At 36.4% G+C, this 27,339-nt stretch overlaps 1 pseudogene; it reads left to right on the top strand.

The window, feature by feature from the left end:
- Positions 1-17,984, top strand: part of LOC100618195 (protein ERGIC-53-like) — a 78,251-nt pseudogene extending 60,267 nt beyond the window's left edge.
- The last annotated feature ends 9,355 nt before the right edge of the window (positions 17,985-27,339 follow it).

A 27,339-nucleotide genomic window follows, 5' to 3' on the forward strand; every position in this document is an offset into this window, starting at 1 on the left:
CACAGAGATATACTATAACCATAGTGTAGAAAAGGTAAATATATGATACTTATCCTTAAGGATGGAGTAATGGATGGGGAAAGGCAAGAAATGTACCTAAATAAATATATTAGAATACTAGTGCATGAGAGAAGTACAAAGAGAGCTCACTAATTTGGCAGTGTAGAAACTAATGAAAAAACCTTTAAAATTTTCTCTAGAAATATTAAGAAATACTATTGCTTTAGCCTAAAACCCTTTCCAGTGTTTTCCCTATAGGAAAGTAGAAAGAACAAAGGCTAAGGCTTTCCTTTGAAATGGAGTTAAGGGTGATAACCATGTTTAACTCCTGTCTAGATGGAATCATTACTTTTGCACCTCCTGAAATGATTGCCATGACCTACTTGTGGACATCGGCTTCTCTTTTGAATTCCAGGTTAAATATTGATTATAGGAAGGAACCTGCAATAGGAAGTAGTTCAAGACGAACTGAGAGGTAACTAACTATTCTGGGATGTTAACTCAAAACTATATTTTAACATGTAATTTTTTTATTGTTCAGTTTTCCTAAAAATGTTACTTTGAATTCTCTTGAGGCAAGGAGTTATGTTGGAAAATAATGGGGGATTATGTCAGTTTCAATATCTCAAAACCAGAAATCTCATATATGTATACGTGTAAATTTTTTTCTGGCAGACAAGTCCAAGTGGCATAATATAGTATTAATTTTTTGACAAGGAATAGAAGGAAGCAGTGGTATATTGGTAAATATTTAACACCTGGCTTCTCCCTCCAAAAATGTATATATGACATATGTATATACATAAAATTTAATGTATATCATTAACATTTTTTCCATCACTTTCTTAAATCTAGAAACCAATAAGCAATGAATCAATCCATGATTTATAACATCTGTACCTGTCTGAGGTGTAAATGCTCACACTGAAAATATAACAATAGGCTCTCAGAACCTGTTCTAGCACATACCTGGAGAGTACTATCTTAGGAGAGTTATAATATGAATTGGTATTTAGCAAATTAATCCTGTCAGATGAATCTTATTCAGAGGGCAATGGTTATGGGGACATATATAAGTATTCTGAGAGAACATTTGAATGTAATATTGAATCAGGAAGAGTAACTCAGGTGCGAAGAATGACCACTTAAAAAAATAAAAATGGGAATTGTGTAAATGTTTGTGTGTAAATGTAAATGTGTAAATGTAAAATGTAAAATGTAAAAATGTAAAAAAAATGTAAATGTGTAAATGTAAAAATGTAAAAAAAAATACACATACTGTATTGTTTCCTTTATATTAGGGAGAATTACAGTGTATTATTGTGTATGGGAGCTGGGTCAAAGATACCATCCAGTCTGGTGCTTTTTGTCTTCAGGAATGTGGTCCTTTCATAGATTCTGGCTAACAGGAAAGTTCTGCTACCATGGTTTCCTGGAATACATGTAAACCTTCACCTGTCAGTTTGGGAAAGCACTGAGCATTTGATGCACCATCTCTTAATTAGCGATTACCATTTAAATATGTCTTGGGATGTTCAAGGGAAGGGCTGAATAATTAACTCCTAAGAATTCATTTATTAAGCTTCCTGATCCAGTTTGGGTTGTCCCTGGTCATGGGAGAGCCATGAAGATCTATATCACTTTATCAGTAATGATGCTGGCCTAATAAAAGAAACCTGATATCATCAATAAACTTTTATTCTTACGCAAAAATCAGTCTTTCAAGATAATTTCTGTCAGAACAATAAACAGAATATCAGAAGGCAAGGAGGTAGTATATTGAATAAAGACTTTCAGATGGACATATTTGAAATGCATAGTCTGAGGGGAGTATCAAAAGAGAAGCTGTAAGAGAAGTTTTGAAGGCATGTTTCAGGGGTTCCAAAAGTTGCCAAAGAAAAAGGAAAAAAAAGATATATTAGGACCAAGTTTCAAAGCAGATATTTTAAAATAAACAGTGAGTGGCATGATCAAGCTATTAAGGAGGCAATGTAGCCTGAGATATTATAGGCTTACATTAGTTCTGTAATATTTTGAGGATTGGGATTACATGAACAAATATTTGGCCAAAAACTTCAGTGCCATGAGATAATATATGAAATGCACTGCTGACCTTAAAGGGCCATGGAAATTTAATGATGATGAGATAGATGGTGTTATGGGAAAATGTTGAAATGATTAATACTATGTCTAGGAGAAGTAACATTTTTTAAAAGATAGAAGAAAAGGCATTAGAAATTTTAATTCACTGAAATAATTATGGTAGGAAATCTTGTACTCAGCTGGTGAAAAGAATAAAGAAGATAGTTCAATGATATGCCATAAAAGAATGGAGAAGATTAACAAGAGAAATTGGGATTGCAAAGAATAAAATTAAGACATTTTAATTCGCCACTTAAAGTCCACCAAAATTTAGTATTTTTTCCTATTTTTCAAATTAATTTGCCTTACTTTCTACTTACTCTACACTCCAGGCTTATAGGAATACTAACTTTTCTTCAAAGTTAACCTTGTGTCTTTTGACTTCATGCATTCATCTAGGCCATACTCCATGCCTGAAATCACTCCCATCATCTCTTCTCCTTTTAGAATCCTTATCTTTTTCAAGACAGTCCAAATGTCATCTTTCCCCAAAAATGTTCTCCATGAGAAGATGCTTAGCTATTTCATTCTGTATGAATCATTTGTATTCTTTGTGGTAAGAAATGCCTTACAAATAGTAAACAATTAACAAATATTTGATGAACAGAATTTATTGCCAAAGGAGGAGCATGGAAAGGATATTTAAATAAAAAGCTTTTGATTTAAAAAGTCATGATTGTAATTTTAAATTCATGCAAATACAACTTCAGTCAGAAGTCTTTAGTGAGAAAGTCTTGACTTTTTATTGAAAGATTTCTCATATTTTTGTCTTATTGCTCCTCCTTGGAAAATCTGAGACCTAACTGGGATACTCCATCTAGTAAATTGTTGTCAAATCCCTTACAAACACATAGTTCAAAACTTCAGAGTGGGAGTTCTGACAAGATGATAGAGTGATGTGGTCATGAAGACCTCTAGCTCCTCTATTCTCTCCATATGAATAGCTAAACATATCTCAAAATGAAAAATGAAAAAAATAATAAATGATTAAATAAATAACTACCCAAATATATAAATAAGTAAAATCAAACAAACAAAAAAAAAACAAATAGTAGAGTAAGAGAAAAGATGAATGAGGAGCTTCAAAAGAATTTATCTTCTCTGTCAATAGTCCTAGCTCAATATGGTATTAACATTTGGTTTAAGAGTTGAGTTGTTTTTGTCATAATGGTATGTCATAATGGCTCAAGAGGTTAGGCCTTAATTATGATTTTGATCCTATCCATATCTGACTATATGAAGTTTTAATAAACTTTCAGGAAAACAAACCTATCCTGTCTAATCTTCAAATGAAACTCAGTCCTTGATATTTGGTTGCCTCAACATGAATTTGTTAGTGTGTCTTCTTTTCTCTAATACCTGATTTACAGTATTTTCTACCAGTGCCAAAGGTCTAGAAGTTGAATAAAATGCCAAATTTTTTCTCAGTTGTTGACCCATGAAAATTTGGTTGGTGTTATGAATATTATTCAGGGTTGTTTCCTCAATTATTCAGGGTAGGTGAGCCCATGCATTCAATAATACTATATACTGTGAGATTTAAAATGGTTGAGGTCTTAAACTGTAGTGATTAAAATAGTGGAAGATATAAATTGTGATAGATATAAGAAAGAGTGAGTAAATTTGACCACAGAAATATGTTTAACTACAGCGTCTTGGGTTTAAAATCAAATATAAGGTGGTTGCCAGGGAAATATTCCCAATTATTCAAATACCCAAGTCAATTGGGTTTTATAGAGATTTTAATTAACAATACAATGAGTAATCAAAGAAAGAGGGAGAGAGTAAGAAAGGAATAAAAAGGGCCTCAAGCCAATATGGCCTAGAATTGAGTCTTAAAAGAGAAATCAGTCAGTTTTTTAACACTTACCACAAGGTCTGACTAAACAAGGATACTAGTGACACCAGGCCAGCGTCCTTCCTCAAAGAGTCTTCCAGCCAGAGATTGTTTCAAAGGGCCTCTCTCTCAAGAGCCTCCAGAGCTCCTACCCCAGAGGGACAGAGCCCCTCAGTGGGGCTCCTCAAGGAGCTCTCTTTCCGAATGAGAGTCAGAAATCGAGATCCCTGAATGAGATCCAAGCTCTTATTTTTAAGGGCAAAATCTCCTCTGTCACCTCCCCTAAGTCCTTACATCTACCAATCATTGTAGATGTTTCTAAAGGACCACCCATTTTGAATTCACAGCTGAGTAGTTTTAATCTCTTTAGTAAGTCAGGAAAAAATGCTGCTGTGTCAACAAATTTCATTAAGAAAAAACCTCTGAATAAGTTATCACCCTTTTAGGTTTAAGTAGTTTACAAGTTGCCCCACCTTTATAGGTACTTAGTATTCCATTGTATCAATTCTAAAACAGTCATGACTCAAAGAACTTCCTGTCCCTTCCATAAGCATGGATCAAAGTATTTTCATTGTTTAGCCAGCCGTTTTCTGTCCTAAAGCAGTCTTAAGTAGGGTGGAGCAGGGACACTCCCATAGCTAGGAGCCCCCACACTCAAGTAAAATTCTCACCATCTGCTAGGGAATTTTTTTAAAGTAGTAGATTCCCCAAGGGGGGAAACCCCTAACATTCATAAGTCTGAGAAATTTTGAGGTTTACAATACCAAAGGAGGAGAAAAAAATGAAAGGTTCCTACTATTGAAAGATAGGAAGTACAAGCCAACCTCTTCTAATAAATATAGACATCACAAATCAGTTTGGTCAGATTCTACCATGCTCAGTAATACCACCACCCAAAATCAAACCAAAATAAACCCCAAAACTCCTTATGGCAAAGCTCTGGCTTTGTGTGCTTAATCGGCCCACTCATAAGGAAATACTTATCATATCCAAGAATAATGTTATGTTAGAATGAAAAACAGATAATGAGATAATGGTTTTCAGACTGATCCTTTTTTTGTAATTTTTGAGAATGACATCTCTAAGTATATTGAGTATTTAAAATATGTTGAAAGATTAGCAAAAAAGTTGGAGCAAGGGCTAACAATAAAAGTACAAAATCTAATGAGAGAAAATGGTAGAAAGAATAGCACTGAGATTGTAAAAATGAAACATGGTTTGGTGATGAATCTAGGGAAAAAAGGGGGATGAGAAGAAACTGGGAAATCAAAAAGCAGGTTGGTGAACTGATCCAGCTATTTTGGAGGACAATGTGGAAAACTGTTCATTACAGCAATACCATGATCAAATTTAATTCCTAAGATGATCAGGGGAAAAGGAAAAGAAACTATATATTCTGATATATAAGCAGCTCTTTTTGTGGTAGCAAAGAACTGGAAATTGAATGGATGCCTGTGAGTTGAGGAATGATTAAACAAGTTGTGGCAAATGATTATGATGGAATACTATTGTACCCTAAGAAATGATGGTCAAATTAATTTGGGGAAAAAGACCTCCATGAAATTATGAAAAGTGAAACATGAATAACCAAGAGAACATTACATATAGCAACAGAAATTTTGTTTGAAGAATGACTTGTGTAAGTCCACTTCCAGAGAAAGAACTCATAAATAGAAACAAGCAAGACAGTTTTATATATACATGTATCGTTTTGCAAAATGATGTTCTCTCTAATGGGTAGAGGGAAGGAAGGGAGAGAGTTTCTTGGGTATTTTAATGTAACAAAAACCAGATAAATTGATTAAAAATAAATTTAATATGTTAGAAATATAAGCCAAAAAAAGCAGATGGGAAGAAAATGAAAATGTAGGCTGCTGAAAATTATTCTCGAAGGGCAGAATAAGACTAAGAAACCTGCCTTTTGTTGTAGGTAGTCATTTTGGTTGGGTCTGACTTTTCATGACCCCATTTGGGATTTTCTTTACAAAGATACTGTTTCCTTCTCTACTTCATTTTACCAGCCAGGAAACTGAGACAAACAGCATTATGCAATTTGCTCAGGATCACACTTCTGGTAAGTGTCAGAGGCCAGATTTGAACTCATGAAGATTGCCCTGTGCTCTATCTATTGTACCACTTAGCTGTGCAGGGTCTGCCTTAGTTCTGTGGTTGAAATGTGCAAACTTTTCTTTATTCTATGATTTTTATCAGTTACTTTCTGCTTTTTTTGGATGTGTGTAGTAGAAAGAGGAACAAGAGCAGAAAAATGTCATAACACTACTTCATTTTAATTTTAATTTTATTTGGGGCTAGGAACAAGAATTGCTTCTTTTATTGGTCTTTTGTCCAACTCAGAACAGTATTCCAGGACTAAAATTTATCATTGATTCATAAATCTTTTATTCAGAATATCAAAATATAATTTATTTAGAATATATTTGAATATCTCATATCTGTTATATGATACTTTCGTTGCTATTGATCAGTTATTCAGCAGTGTTAAACTCTATGTGATTCCCATGGACAAAATCATAGGGTTTTCTTGGCAACATACCGGAGTGCTTTGCCATTTCTTTCTCTCATGTGTCCCCATTTTATCGATGAGGAAATGAGACAAATAGGGTCATATATTTAGTAAGTATCTGAAGCCATAATTGAACTCAGATATTCCTGACTCTAGCCCTACTACTCTATCCACTGTATCACCCAGCTGCTCCATTACATTGTACTAGGATATACAAGGAGAGATAAAAGCATGTATTTTATTCTAGGAAGCTAATAATCTCATTGGGGAAACAGATAAAATATGCATGAAAAGTTAAATAAAAGGTAGGAATTAAGCTACAATACAAACAAGGTAATATGTGATTAAGTACTAAATGAGCAGTACAGGCAATACTAATTTAGACAATTGTGGAGTGATAGTGAGAGCATCAGGTGTTAAGACCATCTGGTTTTGATTCTTAGTCCTGCCATTTTCTTCGTGTGTTACATTGGGAAAAGGGGCACTTCGCCACTGTAAATTCTTTTTTTTCCTCATATATGAAATGTAGAGTTTTTACTCTGTAAGGCCATTCAAATCTAAATCTCATGAGCATATGGTACTAGGAGAAGCAGTTTAATTTTTTTTTTTCTTTCTGCCTTGTCTTCCTACTATGTCACTTACTAAGAAATGGGGAAAATGCTTTGATGAGGATTTATCAGCTATAATCAGAAGGCTGAGGTTAAGGTAGCTTTCATTGTCATCGGAGGTTCTAAAGTGATAAGAATAACTGGCTCTGACCTTTTTACTTGACTCACTCTTGTTATTTATAGACTAAGAAGAATAGAAGAGATCAGTAGAAATACCAGTCTCCAGACATATTAGGAGAGGCTTTATTCCCTGGACCCCAGAGATTTCATATAGATTTCAGTAAAGCATTTATTAAAACTTCCTATGCTAAATAGGGAGAGTGCTGTATTCTCTCTAATATTCAACACCAGTGGAGTGAGGCCTAAGTTTCACTTAATTAGTATTAATTAACTATTACACAGAAATAGCAAGAATAAGCATGTGTTTCTTTCCCTATATTCATGGAGCGCTCTCCTGTATACAATTTGTGTTCCTGCAGAGCATGGGCTTAAACTTAAAACAATTGCTACATAACATTTTTGCCAACAAAGTCATTTCTGAATGTGACATAGTCTATGGACAGAATTACTCTCTTCCTCCTAATACCTGGCCTCATCTGGTGGGGGGAGTCAATTTGATGCTAGTCTGGGTACCATTTTCTCCTTGGCAGCATGCTGTCATGCTAGACTTTGCTTTCCAAAAATTCTATTGTGATCTTCCAGACGTCTGGTGGCTCTCTCCCAACTTTTCAAAACTGATGAACAGTCTAATCTGTTCCATCTCTAATACCCGTTCAATGAGTATAGAAAAGAGTAGACATGAGAGTCAAAGTAATAGCAAGACTATGTTCTCATAGCTTTATAATGTCTCTGGGTTGGGAAAGGAGGGCTTTGAAGAAAGATAGAGACTTTCTTTGACTAATTAGTGCCTTTTTAAATAAACATATAGTTCAGAAAAGACCATCTTTTTGCCATATGCTTAGAGGGAATGAAACATTTACAGAATATCTATGTATGCTCCGAAGTCCATATGGAGTATTGCATCAGAGGACCCAACTGTACTTGTTCATGAATGGGTTGTTATCATCCAGTTCCCCTTTCCATTATATTCATGGAGGAGATAAAGAGGCATGGGCTTTATCTCCTCCATGAATATAATTAGATGGTTTAGTTGAATGATTGTATCCAATGGATAATTATTAATAGGGATAATAATATAGAGGGCCTAACCAGAATATAAGCAGTGGAGATCTTTGTGATTTGTTTATGACAAACTACTTTGTTTTATGGCTTTGATTGTTATTATGCCTTGTCCAACTTCATATGCCTGGAATTGATTTTTTTCTATATTTATGTAAGCCAAATTGAACAATAGGACAATCAGATTTAGGCCAAGAAGGATCTTTATCTAAAATTTTATCTAATACAGTCTCTTAATTTTGAAGATAATTAACCTGAAATATAAAGTAGTTTATTTTTTTTTTGTGCTTACAAAATCTTTTTTTTTTAATTTTAATCATTATTTTATTTGGTCATTTCCATACATTATTTACTGGAAACAAAGATCATTTTCTTTTCCTCCCCGCCCCCCTCCCACCACCTTTCCCTCTCCCATAGCCAACGCATGATTTCACTGGTTATCACATGTGTTCTTGACTCGAACCCATTTCCCTGTTGTTGGTATTAGCATTAGAGTGTTCATTTAGAGTCTCTCCTCAGTCATATCCCATCCACCCCTTTAGTCAAGCAGTTGCTTTTCATCGGTGTTTTTACTCCCACAGTTTATACTCTGCTTGTGGATAGTATTTTTTAGATCCCTGCAGATTGTTCAGGGACATTGCATTACCACTAATGGAGAAGTCCATCACCTTCAATTGTACCACAATGTATCAGTCTCTGTGTAAACTGTTTTCCTGGTTCTGGTCCTTTCACTCTGCATCACTTCCTGGAGGTTGTTCCAGTCTGCATGGAATTCCTCTACATTATTATTCCTTTTAGCACAATAGTATTCCATCACCAACATATACCACAATTTGTTCAGCCATTCCCCAATTGATGGGCATCCCCTCGTTTTCCAATTTTTGGCCACCACAAAGAGTGCAGCTATGAATATTCTTGTACAAGTCTTTTTCCTTATTATCTCTTTGGGGTTCAAACCCAGCAGTGCTATAGCTGGATCAAAGGGCAGACAGTCTTTTCTCACCCTTTGGGCAAGTTCCAAATTGCCCTCCAGAATGGGTGGATCAATTCACAACTCGACCAGCAATGAATCAGTGTCCCAACTTTGCCACATCCCCTCCAGCATTCATTACTTTCCACAGCTGTCATGTTAGCCAATCTGCTAGGTGTGAGGTGATACTTCAGAGTTGTTTTGATTTGCATCTCTCTGATTATAAGAGATGTAGAGCACTTTTTCATGTGCTTATTAATAGTTTTGATTTCTTTGGCTGAGAACTGCCTGTTCATGTCCCTTGCCCATTTATCAATTGGAGAATGGCTTGATTTTTTGTACAATTGATTTAGTTCTTTGTAAATTTGAGTAATTAAACCTTTGTCAGAGGTTTTTATGAAGATTGTTTCCCAATTTGTTTCTACCCTTCTGATTTTGGTTACATTGGTTTTATTTGTACAAAAACTTTTTAATTTGATGTATTCCAGATTATTTATTTTGCATTTTGTAACTCTTTCTAAGTCTTGCTTGGTTTTGAAGTCTTTCCCTTCCCAAAGGTCTGACGTGTATGCTATTCTGTGTTCGCCTAATTTTCTTATAGTTTCCTTCTTTATGTTCAAGTCATTCACCCATTTTGAATTTATCTTGGTGTAGGATGTGAGTTGTTGATCTAAGCCTAATCTTTCCCACACTGTCCTCCAATTTTCCCAGCAGTTTTTGTGAAATAGTGGATTTTTGTCCCAAAAGCTGGGATCTTTGGGTTTGTCATATACTGTCTTGCTGAGGTTGCTTGCCCCCAGTCTATTCCACTGATCCTCCTTTCTGTCTCTTAGCCAGTACCAGATTGTTTTGGTGACTGATGCTTTATAATATAGTCTGAGATCTGGGACTGCAAGGCGCCATTCCTTTGTATTTTTTTTCATTATTTCCCTGGATATCCTTGATCTTTTGTTCTTCCAAATGAACTTTGTTATGGTTTTTTCTAAATCAGTAAAAAAATTTTTTGGAAGTTCCATGGGTATGGCACTAAATAGATAGATGAGTTTGGGTAGGATGGTCATTTTTATTATATTGGCTCGTCCTACCCATGAGCAGTTAATGTTCTTCCAATTGTTCAAGTCTAGTTTTAGTTGTGTGGAGAGTGTTTTGTAGTTGTGTTCATATAGTTTCTGTGTTTGTCTCGGGAGATAGATTCCTAAGTATTTTATTTTGTTTAAGGTAATTTTGAATGGGATTTCTCTTTCTAGTTCTTGCTGCTGAGCTGTGTTGGAAATACATAGAAATGCTGATGACTTATGTGGGTTTATTTTGTATCCTGCAACTTTGCTAAAGTTGTTGATTATTTCGATTAGCTTTTTGGTTGAATCTCTAGGATTCTTTAAGTAGACCATCATGTCATCTGCAAAGAGCAATAATTTGGTCTCCTCCTTGCCCATTTTAATGCCTTCAATTTCTTTTTCTTCTCTAATTGCTACTTCTAGTGATTCTAATACAATGTCAAATAATAGAGGTGATAATGGGCATCCTTGTTTCACTCCTGATCTTAATGGGAATGGATTTAGTTTATCCCCATTGCAGATAATATTAGTTGATGCTTTTAGTTATATACTGTTTATTATTTTTAGGAACAACCCTTCTATTCCTATGCTTTCTAGTGTTTTTAGTAGGAATGGGTGTTGTATTTTATCAAAGGCTTTTTCTGCATCTATTGAAATAATCATCTGGTTCTTGTTGGTTTGCTTGTTGATGTGGTCAATTATGTGGATAGTTTTCCTAATATTGAACCAGCCCTGTATCCCTGGTATAAATCCTACTTGATCATGGTGGATGACCCTTCTGATCACTTGCTGGAGTCTTTTTGCTAGTATCCTATTTAAGATTTTGCTTCTATATTCATTAGGGAGATTGGTCTATAATTTTCTTTCTCTGTTTTTGGCCTGCCTGGCTTTGGAATTAGTACCATGTTTGTGTCATGAAAGGAATTTGGTAGAACTCCCTCATTGCTTATTATGTCAAATAGTTTGTATAGTATTAGAGTTAGCTGTTCTTTGGATACTTGATAGAATTCACTGGTGAATCCATAAGGCCCTGGGGATTTTTTCTTAGGAAGTTCTTTGATGGCCTGTTGGATTTCTTTTTCTCATATGGGATTATTTAAGAATTCTATTTCCTCTTCTGTTAGTCTAGACAATTTATATTTTTGTAAATATTCATCCATATCACCTAGGTTGGTATATTTATTGCCATATAGTTGGGCAAAGTAGTTTTTAATGATTGCCTTAATTTCCTCTTCGTTGCAGGTTAGAACCCCTTTTTCATCTTTGATGCTGTTAATTTGCCTTTCTTCTTTCCTTTTTTTAATTAGATTGACCAGTATGTTGTCTATTTTGTCTGTTTTTTCAAAGTACCAACTTCTAATCTTGTTTATTAGCTCAATAGTTCTATCACTTTTGATTTTATTAATTTCTCCCTTAATTTTTAGGATCTCTAGTTTGGTTTTCTTCTGGGGGGTTTTAATTTGTTTGTTCTCAAGTTTTTTGATTTGTATTTCCAATTCCTTGATCTCTGTCCTCCCTAAATTGTTAATATATACACTCAGGGATATGAATTTTCCTCTAAATACTGCCTTGGCTGCATCCCATAAGGTTTGAAAGGATGTCTCGCCATTGTCATTTTCCTCAATGAAATTATTAATTGTTTCTATGATTTCTTCTCTAACTAATCGCTTTTGGAGTATCATATTATTTAATTTCCAATTAATTTTTGATTTGGCTCTCCATGTACCCTTGCCGATCAATATTTTCATTGCCTTGTGATCTGAAAAGGCTGCATTTATTATTTCTGCTTTTTTGCATTTGAGTGCCATGTTTCTGTGACCTAGTGTGTGATCTATTTTTGTGAATGTGCCATGTGGTGCTGAAAAGAAGGTGTATTCCTTTTTGTCCCTATTTATTTTTCTCCATATGTCTATTAACTCTAATTTTTCTAAGATTTCATTCACCTCTTTTGCCTCTTTCTTTTTTATTTTTTGGTTTGATTTATCTAAATTTGATAGTGGTTGGTTCAAGTTTCCCACTAATATGGTTTTACTGTCTATTTCCTCCTTCAATTCTCCTAGTTTCTCTATTAAAAATTTGGATGCTATTTCGTTTGGTGAATATATGTTGATTAGTGATATTTCCTCATTGTCTATACTCCCTTTTAACAGAATATATTTACCTTCCCTATCCCTTTTGATCACGTCTATTTTTGCTTTGGCTTTGTCAGATATCATGATTGCAACTCCTGCCTTCTTTCTGTCAGATGAGGCCCAAAAGGTCTTACTCCAACCTTTAATTCTAACCTTGTGAGTGTCAATCCACCTCATTTGTGTTTCTTGAGGACAACATATGGTAGGGTTTTGGGTTCTAATCCACTCTGCTATTTGTCTACGTTGTATGAGTGAGTTTATCCCATTCATGTTCAAAGTTATGATTGTCATTTGTGGATTCACTGGCATTTTGATATCTTCCCCTAGTTCTGACCTTTCTTCTTTAGCTATCTCCTTTTGAACCAGTGATTTACTTTAGGACAGTCCCCTTAGTCCCCTCCCTTGAGATGCTTCCCTTTCTAGCCCCTCCCTTTTTATGCTCCCTTCCCTTCCCCCCTCTCCTTCCCTCCCTTTTTATACTCCCTTCCCTCTCCCCCTCCTTAATTTTCCTTTCTTTCTTGCCCTATTGGATAAGATAGAATTCAGGATCCCATTGGATCTAGATGTTCTTCCCTCTCAGATTTGATTTCACTGAGAGTAAGGTTTAAGTACTTCCACTTCACGCTGTCTTCCTCTCCTTCTCATATGATAGTTCTTCCCCTCCCCTTCCCATGTGTATCTTTTATGGGAAAGATTATTTTATTACGTCCCCCCCCTATTTCTTGAAGTAAATCTTAGTTTTATCGATGGTTCCCCCCTCCCTTTTCCTTTCTTTTCCCCCACTTACCCCAAATCTTCTTGATGCCCCAATCTTTCCTTATGCATGTTTCTTCTAACTACTCTTATGCTGCGTACAATTTTTGAGTGTTACACAAAACTTTTTCCCCACATATTAATATATATATATATATATAATTTGATGTAAATGTAGTCCTTATAGAAGAGAGTTTGACTTAAAGAAAAAAGATAAGATTTATCTCCTTTTCCCTTTCTTTCATATTTACCTTTTCATGTTTCTCTTGCTTTCTGTGCTTGGATATCGAACTTTCCACTGAGCTCTAGTCTTTTCTTAGCAAATGCTTGGAAATCTTCTATTTTGTTGAATGCCCATAATTTCCCCTGGAAGTATATAGTCAGTTTTGCTGGGTAGTTGATTCTTGGTTGGAGACCCAGCTCTCTTGCCTTTCTAAATATCATGTTCCATGCTTTGAGGTCTCTTAGTTTGTTAGCGGCTAAGTCATGTGTGATCCTTATGGGAGCCCCCTATATCTGGAGCTCCTCTTCTTGGCTTCTTGTAGGATTTTCTCCTTTTCTTGGAAGCTCTTGAATTTGGCAATTACATTCCTAGGGGTTGTCTTTTGGGGATTTAGTATAGAGTGTGTTCTATGAACCCTTTCTATTTTTATTTTGCCCCCTTGCTCCCGAATGTGTGGACAATTTTATTTCATAATCTCCTGTAGAATAACATTGAGTTTATTGTTTATCTCTGGTTTTTTTGAGAGACCGATAATTCGGAGGTTGTCTCATCTTCCTCTGTTTTCCAAGTCTGTGACCTTTTCAGTGAGATATTTTATGTCTTCTTCTAATTCATTAATTTTTTTAGGTTTGCCTTTATTGATTCTTGCTGTTTTAGGATCTCACTTTCTTCGAGTTGCTTAATTCTGGTTGTTAGGGACTGGTTTTGCTTTTCAGCTCTTTCTGTCCTTCTATTGGATGCTTCGAGCTCTTTTTCCAATTGAGCAGTCTTATCTGTCAGACTGCTGATCTCTTTCTCCCATTTTTCTTTCCAGGTTTCCATCTTTTGGGTAAGCTCCAGTTTGAGATCTTCCAGAGCTTGTTGATAGTTTCCATTTTGGGAGGCATGTTCTGAATTTTTTTTTGGATTTCCTCCTCATTCTCCTCTTTTCCTTGGGTACTTCCACCATAAAAGTTTTCAATAGTCACCTTTTTCCCTTTCTTCCTGGAGGCTTGATTTTGGGCCCTGTGAGCCATGGTTTTATTCCCCTTTCCTTTTTGGTCTGGGGTCTGGGTGATATGGGCGGGTTTTCTGTGAATTTAGGTTGCCTCAGACTAGTTCTTCCCAGCCTCCGAGGTTTCTTAGAGTGCTGGGCCCCTGAATACAGCCACACTGCCCAGGTGTTTAGTTCCACCCAGATGTTCAGAGCAACAGCCCCGAGTACAGCTCCCTGGGCCCCCTTTGCTCGGCGCAGGATTCTCCAGTGTTTTTTCCTGTTAGTCCCCAGATCCCAAGGACCCTGGAGTGCCCCCCCCCCCCAGACAGAGATATTCCCCACTCACTCACTGTCCCAGTGAGCGCTCCGGTAGCTCACTCTGGTTTGGTGGGGGAGGTGAAGGGGGGAGGGTGGCTCAGTTCACGTTTCTTTGCTAGCTTTACCTCCTTCTTATTATAGTGTTGAAATGTTCAAACCCCATGTACCTTCGCCTCTGTCGGGTACTGGGGAGTACTGGGGAGTCCTTCTGTTCCTCCAAAGGTGATTTTTATGCTCCTTTGATGTAGTCTATTTCGTTCCGTGCTGGGGAGAAGAAGAGTGTGGCGTATAGATTGCAGCCATGATTACCCGGAAGTTGCCAGTTTATTGATTTTTCAAAGATCATAAAGACATTAAGTGGCAGAACCAAGAATCAAACCAAGATTCTTTCAATCTTAATCTAGTATTCTTTCCATTTTTCCACTCTGCCTCCCATCCTTTATTATGATTAGTCAGATCTTAATGTTTAACTGTGTTATAATTTTTGATTACTGTTGGTCATTGCTTGTTACTAGAAACTGATTGACTCCTGTGAGCTGAATTCCTGCACTTATCTTAAAAGTACCTGTCCCTACATTTATTCCTTTGGTCATTTCAACCAAGATTGTGTTAAATAATATGTAGGCAACTCTTTAATGATGAAAAATTTATCTGAGACTGCAAATCTCAGATTATAGCTGTCTTGGGACCTGAGGGTGCCTGTGTGGCTAATAGGGAACTTTTTTTGGTATATTGCCCTAATAAACAGACTGATTTTGTCCATTTTAAATGAGAATAATGATATATTTCTTGGCTCAGTTTTGATCCCTGAAAAATATATTGTATTAATGCATGGGATGGATCAATGTCAATTTGGAGAGTGATCTCTAGAGGAATGCACTGGGGATTCCTGTTTTTAGTCCTGTGCTATTCAATGTTTATATCAATTATCTTGGGTGACAATATAGCAGATATGCTTGTCAAACCTGTTGATGACATGAAACTGAAAAGGAAGGATAACTAACACATTAACTGACAATCAGGATTGTGAAAGACTTTTATGGGCTAGAATGACATACATCTTAAAAAAAAAGAAATTTAAAGGAGGAAAAATGAAATTCTATATTCCAATTCTTGAGTAGATCCATGGTTTCATTGGTGGTTGTATGTCATCCAGTGGTATAAGTTGCATTCCAACAACTTGATGATGCAACTCTTATCTATTTCCTCCCTTATATCTTCTTTGATAGGCAAGTCACAATACATTCTGGAAACTTTTCTACAGGTCTTCTGACATTATGTGAGCACTTACCCATTTGTCTGTCATCTCTTTTCCTTGCTAAATGACTACTAACCTCTTTTCCTGCTCATACATCTTCTGGATGATAGCTTTTTATGTCATTTTGACTTACAAATACTTATTGACCATCGGTATCAGTCTTCTTATGCTTGCAATATATTTATCGATTGTAGTTTAGGTTATCTACAATTTTGATTCCTCAGGGATTGTGTTTTTTCTATGATTCAAAGTCTCAGAGCAACACTGTAAGGATGCTGGTGTCAGAAAAGATGGATTTTTTGTTTCAGAGAGGAGCTTAGAATAATAAAGTGCAACATAATTTTCCAAATACAAAGCAACCTATTCTTTCCTTTCTTTTAATTTCTGGCTCAGTTCAATGCCTATTTGCAGTATTTGAGCTGATGAATCAGTTAATGAGTTGTATATCCAACTACATGTCAGTCTGGATAATAGACATTCTTCATTTACTTTCTTTCCTTCCTCCTATAGATTGCTAGACTGAATTCTTTTGAGTACGCATCTCGTTTAGGAAGCTCTGTATTATTCAGAGATTTGTACTATTAACACCATATCATCTGCAAACAGGAGCATCTGGAGAACATCTGTCTCTACAAAAAAAACTGCTGCTGTTAGGTCTCTACACTAGGTATCCTCCAGAACAGTGGCAAACACATTCAAAGCATACAGATTTGTTGTTGTTCTGTTTGTTTTTTTTTTGCCTCTTGGTATCAGCAAACAGTGACTGTGGACCAAAATTATCATTGCTGTTGTTATTATCAAAGAATCAGGTATGATCTTAGCATATACATGAAAGATACTATGTTCGAAGAGACCCCTTAAGAATAAATTTTACTTTGCCAAATCAAATGCTTAAAATATAATGAACAAATGATAGTCACAGTGGTATTCTGTTTTTTCTTGGACCTTTCAGTCTCTGTGAAATTGTAATGTAGTTCTGAGATGTTTCTCTGGCACCCAAGAAGCAGGTGGGGACCCTGGGGTGGTACAGATCCTGCTGTTATTCTAGCCCTGAAGCCTTATTGCTGGTTGGAATACAAGTATGGCATCAAAGGACTACATCTGATGCAAAGCAATGGGACCATGTGGGAAATGCAATATCTAGATCAGACCAGATTTGAATAATTCCATTTTTTAGAAAGCCAGAAAAGGATCAGGCCAGACAAAGGCAAAAGCTGCACTTGAAAACTGGAAGGTTGCAGTTTCATTTTGATTCACTGGGAAAGGACGAATTAGAGTCAATGGTTTACAGTTTGGTACACAGAAGGTCAAGGTTTGGGAGGGCGTGTGTTTGGATTGGGAGGGTTTTTGAATTTTCCTTGATTCTTTTGACAATTATGAAAATAAACACAATCCAGCTGTGGTTGTCATAGACAACAATGGATAAATGCAGTATGAGCATCATAATGATGGCACTAATTAAGCTCTGACAAATTGTCAAAGGGACTTTTATAATAATTTGTATCTTGTCTGGGCAAAGACTACATATTCCAGAAAACAATCATAGTGATAATCAATAATGGTTTGACTTGTTACCAGATAAAAATGATTGTGAGTTTTGTGCTGAACTGGAAAACATGGTGATCCCTGAACAACAGCATTTTGGAATATCTTCAGGCAGAGGTGATTTTGCAGATGATTATCATGTCCTTTCTATTCTGACTTTCCAACTGACTGATCCTGAAAAAGAACCTCTTGCACCTGATAAAGAAATTCCTGAAATGATCAAAGAAAAGTGCCAGAAAGAGCTTGAGCATTTTCAACAAGAACTAGTTAAAAAATGAATAAATAGAAAAAAAGAACTATTCCAGAAGGACTACCTTGATATTGGAGTCCAGCTAGCTGAAGAAATCTTTGAGAGTATAAGTAATTGAAAATTAAGATAAATTTTTGAAGGTTAAAATTGCATCCATCTTGAAATCAAGCAACTCAACTGATGATTAGAAATGATCCTTTGTAACAGTTAATTTAGTCTCTTGTAATAAAAGTATTATATTTTATGAAGTTTATTAAGGATTATTAGAATTAAGAGTAAAGAAAATACAAAATAGAAAAACCACATGCCTAGGCTGATTAGTCTATTCACAACCTACTCACTATATCTTGCCACCTCTGGCTAGAAGAAGAGAGAGAGAGAGAGAGAGAAGTAGGCATTACAGCCTGTTTAAATACAAATTGTGATCTCACCCAGGTGGAAATCTCAGGTGAGATTATAGGGAATTCTGGTAAGTACCAAGGACTTCTGGGGATTGAAGTCTGGGGTTCAAATCTCCATTTTTACACCTTGATTGGCAAAGAAAATGTCTCCGTCTTGATTGAAGAGCTCTCTATGAAGGATTTGGAGGTTCAGTATCCTGGACAGGCCCTTCAGCAAGAACTTGACACTGGTTAAAACTTGACAATAGGTCCTAAGAGAAGTGAATGAAATGAAGAATTCTATGGTGAAATGCTTAGACTATTCAGTGAAGCATAGCACAATGGCACAGTGGGCAGTCTGAATGAAATCATCCAGCAGTTCAGTGATATCAAAGATCACCTTCATGTAGTAAAGAAGGATATTGAATTCAATTTAGTGAAACGTATTATCAAATGAAAGAGGAAAATGCCCAGAACTATCTCCATTTCCATCTTGTTTATCTATAACACATTTCTTAATATTTGTAGCAGTACAAATGATGCTATTTATTGGTTTTATCATGTATAGGACTCAGCAAGAAACAACAGGCACAGAAGCACAGAACTTTGTAAATGAAGGCATTTTTATGTGTTAAATTGCTTCAATATTCTAAATTATTATTTTTGTTAAAATTCCTTTTTTAATGTTAAATTGTGGCAAGAATAACCTTTGCAGAAGTGAGAACTACCAAAAAATATGGTATGCTGTAGAATAATAATAATTTTAATTTATGCCAGGTGTCTCAAAATTCTTAGTTCAGTACTAAGGATTAGTAATCTAAAATTGTACTAAGACTTTTGGAACACCTTGTACAGAATTTAACCTCAGCAAAATACTTTTCTTGCAACAAACCTGTGAGGTAATTTGTATAATTATTATTGAATTTCTTTTGCATATATGTCTTTTTCTCCGTTGTGCACAATAGATACCTCTCCTCTTATATCTTAAGCCTGTATAGTTTGATTTTTGACTTCACCATTCCAATGAAACTACTATCCTAAGCCACCAATGTTCTCTTAATTGCCAAATTCAAAGTTCTTTTTAAAAAATCTCATTTTTGACACTGTTGGTCACTCTTTCCTCCTTCATACTCTCTTCTCTCTAGGTTTTTGGGACACTGATCTCTCCTGGTTCTCCTCCTGATTGCTCCTTCTCAGTTTCCTTTGCTGTAACTTTTTCCAGGTCATACCTTCTAACCTAGGTGTCCCTCAGAGTCCTGTCCTGGACCCCTTCCCTTCCCTTCCCTTCCCTTCCCTTCCCTTCCCTTCCCTTCCCTTCCCTTCCCTTCCCTTCCCTTCCCTTCCCTTCCCTTCCCTTCCCTTCCCTTCCCTTCCCTTTCCTTCCCTTCCCTTCCCTTTCCTTCCCTTCCCTTCCCTTCCCTTCCCTTCCCATCAATTTTTTTAATGCATAGGTTTATAGAACAACTTAAAACATTTTATTGATGCATGTGGTTTTTCATTACAAATCTTTATAGATTACCACCACTCTGAGAGAGTTCTCTTGTAAAAAGTAAAATAATTAAGTAAAACTAACAATATAGTCACCTCATCTGAAAGTGCGTGCAACATTTCTTATCTTTAGCACCTCTCCACTTCTCTATTAAAATAAATTAAATTTGTAGACATTTATTTTCCCTCTCCCACTTCCTGCCTTTTTCAAAAAAAGAGAAAAGTAAAATAAATTTCTTAAAATGTATATTCATGTTCAAGAAAAACAAATTTCCTCATCAGTTGGATATCAAAGAAATCTCAATCTATACTCAAAATCTATCATCTTACTGTCAGGATGTGGATAGTATGTAAAATTGTTAGTACTTGGAAGCATGAATATTTTCAAAGTTGTTTGTCTCTATAGTGTTGTTAGTGTAGAAAAAGTTTTCCTGGAGTCAGGAAGGCCTTAGTTCAAATTCAGCCCGAGACACCTTTCCAGGTGTTTCCACCTTTTCCAAGTTAACTTTTCTACAGACTTTTCTTCAGACTCCTTAACTGTAAAATAGGGACAATAATAGCACCTACTTTGTGCTTGATGCTGTGATCAAATGATATATTTATAAAATTCTTAGCATAGCACCTGGTATATATTAGATACTTTACAAATGTTTATTCCCTTCTCTTTTCTTGGTTCTACTCATTTCATTCTTCATCTTCAAAATTAATCATTATTTTTATGATGTTGATTCTACAAGTATAAATTATTCTTTGACTCATTTTATTTTATTCTGCCCTATTCATGAGTCTTTCTAGGTATCTCTGAAATCACTTCTTTTGCCATCTTTTTATGACATAATAGCATTTCATTACATCTGTGTATAATAATTTGTTTATCTACTTCCCAATTGTTTCTAGTTCTTTTTTTTTTTACTATAAAAAGGACAGATTATTTTTTGTATATGTAGGTCCTTTTCATTTTTTATTTGATCTTGTTGGAGTGTAGGCCTAGTAATGGTATCACTAAGATAGGGTGTATACACAATTTCGTTATTTTTGTGCCATAGTTCCAAGATGCTCTCCAGAATAACTTTGCTAATCACAGCTTCACCAGAAGTATATAAGCATGCATATTATAATGTAGCCCCTCCAGCATTTGTCATTTTCCATTTTTTTGCCAACTTTTTCAATGTTGATTGTGAGATGGAACCTTGGAATGGTTTTAATTTGAATTTTTCTATTAGTAATTTGGAACATTTTTTATATATCTACTGATATTTTGGATTTCTTCCTTTGAAACTGTTTTGAACTTTAAAAATAGTGAAATTATAATGGAATAAGTCTCTTTAAAAGGTATTTTAGATCATCTAGTACCTCCTTCTGCCCACTTTATAAACTGTGACCCAGAGAGGCCAAATGAATTGCCTAAAGTCACATAAATAGTAAGTAGCAGACCCATATTTGAACCATGGTTTTCTTACTGAAAATCCAGTGCTATTTCCACTATACTGTGAAAATTCTCTATTGGAAACAAAATCACAAGATGTAAGGACAGTGTATAGCTCAATGAAAGTACTGCCTTTCCTCCTCCTGGAGATCTTCAAACAAAGACCAGGTTATCAATTTTGGGGGATGTTATTGAAGGGATTCTTGTTCAGGTGCTAGATGGACTCCCAGGTCTCTTCTACCTCTGAGATGATACGATTCTGTGACATGCCAATTGTCTTCAAGTATTTTAAGGATTTATATATTGAGGAGAATTAGGCTTGTTCTGCTTAATTCTAGGGCAGATAATTGGGAGCTATGATTAGATGTTGCAAAGAGGCAGCTTTTAACTCAACATTGGGGAAAAAACCTTTCTGCTTCAGGAAGTAATACCTCACTTCATGCTGGCAGTCTTCAGAGTTCTTCATGAGGACTTCTTCCAGATGTTATCGAGGGGGGTTCTTGTTGAGCCACAGATTTAGACCCTCTAAAGTTCTACCCAAGTCTAAAATTCTGTAATACTGACATAACTCATGCAAAAGGATAAATGACATGGTCCCCAGTGCCAGTTAACTGGACTTTCAAATAAAATCCTGAAATATATCTCAACTTCCTGTTTCTAAAGAAAGCAAAATTCTGCTTTTATGCTCATTCTTAAAACTCCAGTGGCCAATTTCAAATCACTGTGCTTATGGTGTATGCAATATGTTTAGTTTCCTCTCTGGCAGTGTAGTCACCTGCAAGTACCCTCCAAATTATTTTGTGTATTTTCCTGAGCATACATAATGCTTCTTTGTGCTCATAGTCCCGGTACTATGCAGGAGACAAGCTTACCTTTTTGGTTCTAGGTCAAGGCTGACAATATGAGGAGGAAATCACAGATGATTGGTGTTATTAGGAAAGGTTTTATGGCAAGGCATGCAGAGAGAGCTTTACCTTAAAAGATGAGTAGAAGTCCAACAGAATTGGACCAGAGGAAGAGATTCCAGATGTTCAGTTGAGGTAGTACTGCATGAAGTCAGTCAGTCAATAACTAGGTGTTACGTGCTAAGTTCCAGGGATATAAACAGAGACAAAAAACATCTGTGGCCTCCAGGGAAAGTGGAGAAAATAAACAAATAGGCATGAACAAGGTATGTGCAAAATAAACAGGGAATAATTAAGAGAGTAAGACACTATAATTAAGAGGTGTTAGGGAAAGCTTCTTGTAGAACATGATGTTTTACTTGTGACTTAAGGGACACCAATAAATGGAGATGAGGAGGGAGAGGATTTCAGAAATGGGGCACCAAGAGAAAATGCCCAGAGATGAAGGTCTCTTTTTTGTGAAACAGCAAAGAGGTCAGTGTCACTGGATCTAAAAGCACATGGTAGGGAACAATGTGTAGGGAAACTGGAAAAGTAGAAGGGGGCTAAGTTATAAAGGGCTTTTAATGCCAAATAGATGATTTTGTATTTGATCCTAGAAGCAACAAGGGACCACAGGGATTTAATGAGTAGGAAAGTAGCATAATTGGACCTGTGCTTTGGGAAAATCATTTTGGAAGGTGAGGATAGATGGGAGTGGGGCAAGACTCGAGGCAAGCACAGACACCAGTATATGATTGCAATAGTCCAGGCACGAGGTGATGATGGCCTGTGCCAGTGTTGACAGTGTCAGAGGAGAAAAGGGGGAGCATTTGAGAGATGCTGTGAAGGTGAAATTGGCAACAGATTGGATATAGGTGTGAGAGATAGTGAGTAGTTGGAGATGACACATAGGTTGCAAGTCTAAGGGACTAGGAGGATGGAGTTGTCTTCTACACTAATAGGTAAGGTAGGAGATGGGCAGGGTTTAGGGGGAAAGATAATAAGTTTTGCTTTAGACATGTTGAGTTTAAGTTTACACGTCTGAAAAATAGATAGAGACACAAGATTGGGGGTTAGCAGAGAAGTTAGGGCAGGACGGGTATGGAGAATCATCAGCATAAAGATGCTAATTAAATCTATAGGAGCTGATGAGATCACCAAGTGAACCAGTGTAGAGGAAGAAGAGAAGAGGATCCAAGATAGGACTGAGGGAAAGTGAGGGTTAGAGGCTCTGATCTGCATAGGGCAGCTAAGAAGGAGCAGTCAGAAAGATAGGAAGGGTGCCAGGAGATTGCTGTCCTGAAAATCTAGACAGAAGAAAGTATCCAGGAGGAGAGAGTGATCACAGTGTCAGAGGCTTCAGTACGGTCAAAGAGAATGAGAATTGAGAAAAGACTATTAGATTTGGCAATTAAAAGATCATTGGTGATACACACGACTGATTTACAAATTCAAAAGTGTTTCAGGTTATAAACTTAAGCAAGCTACAAATCCTACAAACCTCAAAGTGCCTTATCATTAGAAAGTATAGTTACTCAGCTGCTATTTAGACTATTTTTGCCTCTTCCTGACCAATGCTGTGACTCAACATTGTGGATTTTACTGTCAGGCAAATGTCACAATGTAGAAAGGCAGCTTACAGAGCACAGACCCAGTCATCCCACAGAGAATACCCTGAAAACCTTTTGAGTTCTTTTCCCCTGGAGGAAGGACCTGTTAAATAAATTCAGGTATTATTGTAAGTCTGATAATTGAGTTATGCTGACAGACTGGTATCGCTTTGTATTTTCTCCCTGCAGAAGAAAGAGCTTTGCCAGTACCTCAGAAGTCTGAGAAAGAAACTCTTCCTTCCAGAGCTGGCACCAGGCTTTTCTGTCCAGACACTTCTTTTCTTCATGCTGAAGTAAATTGCTGTCAGGAATCATAATGCCCTTATGGTAGCAGCTAGGTGTCATCAACAACAACAAAAAAAAATCAGAAAAAAAAAACGAAACCATCCAATAAACATTTTCCAAGTACACATCACATGCCAGGCACTGGAGACACAAAGATAAAAACAAAACAGTTCTTGCCCTCAGGGTACTTGCATTCTGTAGGTGACAGTGTGTATATGCATAAGGACATAGAAAAATATAAAAAGAAATACAAAGTATACTTCTGGGCTGGAAGGTTCTAGCAGCTGGGGAATCAAGACAGGTTCCATTAAGAAAATGGCATGTGAACTGAGTTTTTAAGGAAATAAAGGGATGCTAAGAGGCCAAGGTGAGGAAGGAGTACATGACAGATTCTGAGAACAGACCTGGCAAAGACTCTGAGAAGGAAGATGTGTGAAGATATGTAAGAAGAAAAACTTAATGGGCCTAGAGAGTGTGGAAAATAATACAGGAGACTGGAAGTGTAAGCTGGGGACAAGGGAGATTATGTATGATCTTAAAGGCAAACAAAAAGAAGTAACTAATGAAATAAAATAAAATTTAAAAATACAAAAATCAGAAACAGAATCACATACCTAAAGCCCTAAACCCATTGTGGTTATTAGAAGCACCAAGAAAATAGTACCTTCTCTCATCCCTTGCTACTCATTCCTGAGATAGATTTGAATCTCTATAGACATATGTGATATAATCATGGGTTATTAGACCTGGCAGGGATATCAGAGATCATTTATTATATTCCCTCCTTTTATCAGTGGGGAAACTGAGACATACAATGATTTGGTCACACAGCAGCAAGGTAGTTGTAAACCCAAGACTGGGGCTAGGTCTCCTGCCTCTCAAGCTGACATTCTTCAAAGTAACATATTGGACTTTTGGAGGATTAGTCTTCCTGTAGCTCTGGGATTTAGTGTTATTAACTTTCTCTAGGTGGGATGTTTTTCTTTTAGATGGGAAGTGTCTAGTGGTTATTATAATCTGAACCTTTGAGGAGCTGCCTATGTCTGTCTCATGGGAAACATATCATAGATCCAGGGTCTGGGTACTTAGTTTTGTAGTTTCAGAAACTTAGCTTTATAACTTCATTTAGGGATGATCAGGTTCTCAGGAAATGATTCATAATAACTGATCTCATATGTCTGATAATTACTTAAATGACAATTAATTAAATTGTGCTGAAAAATACACCAGGAACAAAAACTTGTGCTAAGCACAGACAAAGCAATTTAGCACAATGTCTGGCACTTAGAAAATGCTTAATAAATATTTTTTGATTGACTAATCCTGACAAGGTATAGTACTGAATGGGGAGACTTCTTCATGAGAAGGAAGGCTAGTTCTGGATGAGCACAAAATTAGAGCAAAGGGACTTAGATATTCTCCAACAATATTTTTCAAAAAGCTAGGGTAGCTCAACTATCTGTACTTAAGTCATATCTGTTTAAAGAGCCAGTATCAATTGTCTAGAATTAGAATCCTTTGTACTTTGGGCAGCAATGCAAATATAATGATAAATTACATACTCTATAAATCTCCTTTTCCTGTACACATTTGTTCATCTAGACATTTTCTATTTTTTCATCATCAGTCACCAAAATCTTCAGTGTTATAACTAGTGTCTTTCTCATGAGATTTTAGGGACACACTATAGGCTTATCAATGAGACATTTAAGGACAGACTTTCTATGGGAAAGTGCCATTTCCTTTATTTATTTTACCTTTTGTCATCAGTAAAATATAAGATCCTTGAAGGCAGACTTTTGAATTTTTGTCTTTGTATGCCCTGTACCTAGCTTAGTTCCTAGAACAAAGTGGGCACCTAATTAATGCTGACTGATTGATATTAATCAGAGTGATTTGTGCTAACTCTGACCCATTGTAGGAGGAACCCCCACCTGGATCCTACTGTTTCCAGTGCAATAAATACAGTCCTTTACAATGTTAGCTCTAGATTGCTGAAAGTAAAAGATTGGATTTATTTAACTCACTTCAACAACTAAATAAAGAACACTGTTTACCTTTATCATTTTGGAACTAGAAGTAAGACTGTCGTCTAGGCTGACCCAGGCTAATCCTTTCAACGACTGAGAATTATAGATATAGACACAGAGCTGGCTCTAGTGTTTCCTCATCAATAAAATGAAAAAAATTGGAATGGATGCTCTCCAAAGTCTTTTCAAGAGCTAAATTTATTCCTAAATATGTCTGAGGAAAGCCGTGCCTTGAAATAATCATCTCCATCCCTTCATCTTCATGGGATGATGATACAGGGATCCATGAAATCCATCAAGGTTTTTTCATAACACTTCAAGTACCATCTTAGAAGCCTCAAAACATTATGGTCACTTCCCAGGGGGAAATATTATTCATTTTCATCTGAGTTGAGTCAATTCCAAAAATGCTGTTGAATAACAATGCAACCTTTACTTTCCCATTAGGATTACATAATTTTCACTTAAAATAGTTATTACTTACATGATTATTATTTTGGAAATAATGCAAATTGTCCTTTGCTAAAGTCAGTAATGGACCTATAGTCCTTTTATACTTCGCTATTCAGTATTTATTCTTTTTATTGTTTTAGATTCCTGGAGGGTGTGTTTCTGTCCTTGTGCCCTCCTCCCTCACTCCAATTTGAACATTTACTCCAAGAGCCACAATGGCATAGCGAGTAGAGCTCTGTTTTTGGTGTAAGGGCCAGAGGTTGAGTCCATTCTCAGACACTTAGTAGCTCTGTGATTGTAGGAAAGTTTTTTTTTTTTTAACTATTCTATGCCTTATAATAATAGAATATACCTCACAGGGCTGTTGTGAAGATCATGTATAATGTGCCCGAGTCTGCATTTGAATCCATGCCATTTGACTTCCACTCTAGTGTTCTTTCCATTATACCATGAGTGCAATGGATGGAGCAGTTAGAAGTCCAAATATACCCTCATCTCTCTAGTCCCACAGCTATTTTTCAGGTACAGGCCTGAATCACTTTGCTCGCTGACCACTGCCAAGTCTTGGGGCTGGTCTCTCTGCCCCAAGGCTTTGCTCCCTCTAGTCCATCCTCCCTTCAGCTGCCAAAGGGATCTTTACAAACTGTAGATCCTTTTGTATGGACCCTCTTGCCTGCCTTTCCCTCCATATATCCTAGTGGCTTTTCCTCTGGGATCAAATCTTTTCTTTGGCTTTGGAAGTCATTCACAACCTGATCCCTTTCTACCTTTATGGCTTTTTCTATACTTGACTCCCTTCCTCTTGCTCTGGTCTAGGGACCTTGGCTTTTTGCTGTTACTTGCACACGACTCTCCCATCTCCCTTCTGTGACTTTTGACTGATTTTCCCCCATGCACGGATTGTTCTCCCTTATTACAGCTGCCTCCCAGTTTCCCTGGCTTTCTTCTAGAATCAGTTCCAATCTCATCTTCTGTAAGGGATCTTTCCCTAACCCTATACACCAGCA

The sequence above is a fragment of the Monodelphis domestica genome, chromosome 3 (genome assembly GCF_027887165.1).
Source record: "Monodelphis domestica isolate mMonDom1 chromosome 3, mMonDom1.pri, whole genome shotgun sequence".
NCBI lineage: Eukaryota > Metazoa > Chordata > Mammalia > Didelphimorphia > Didelphidae > Monodelphis > Monodelphis domestica.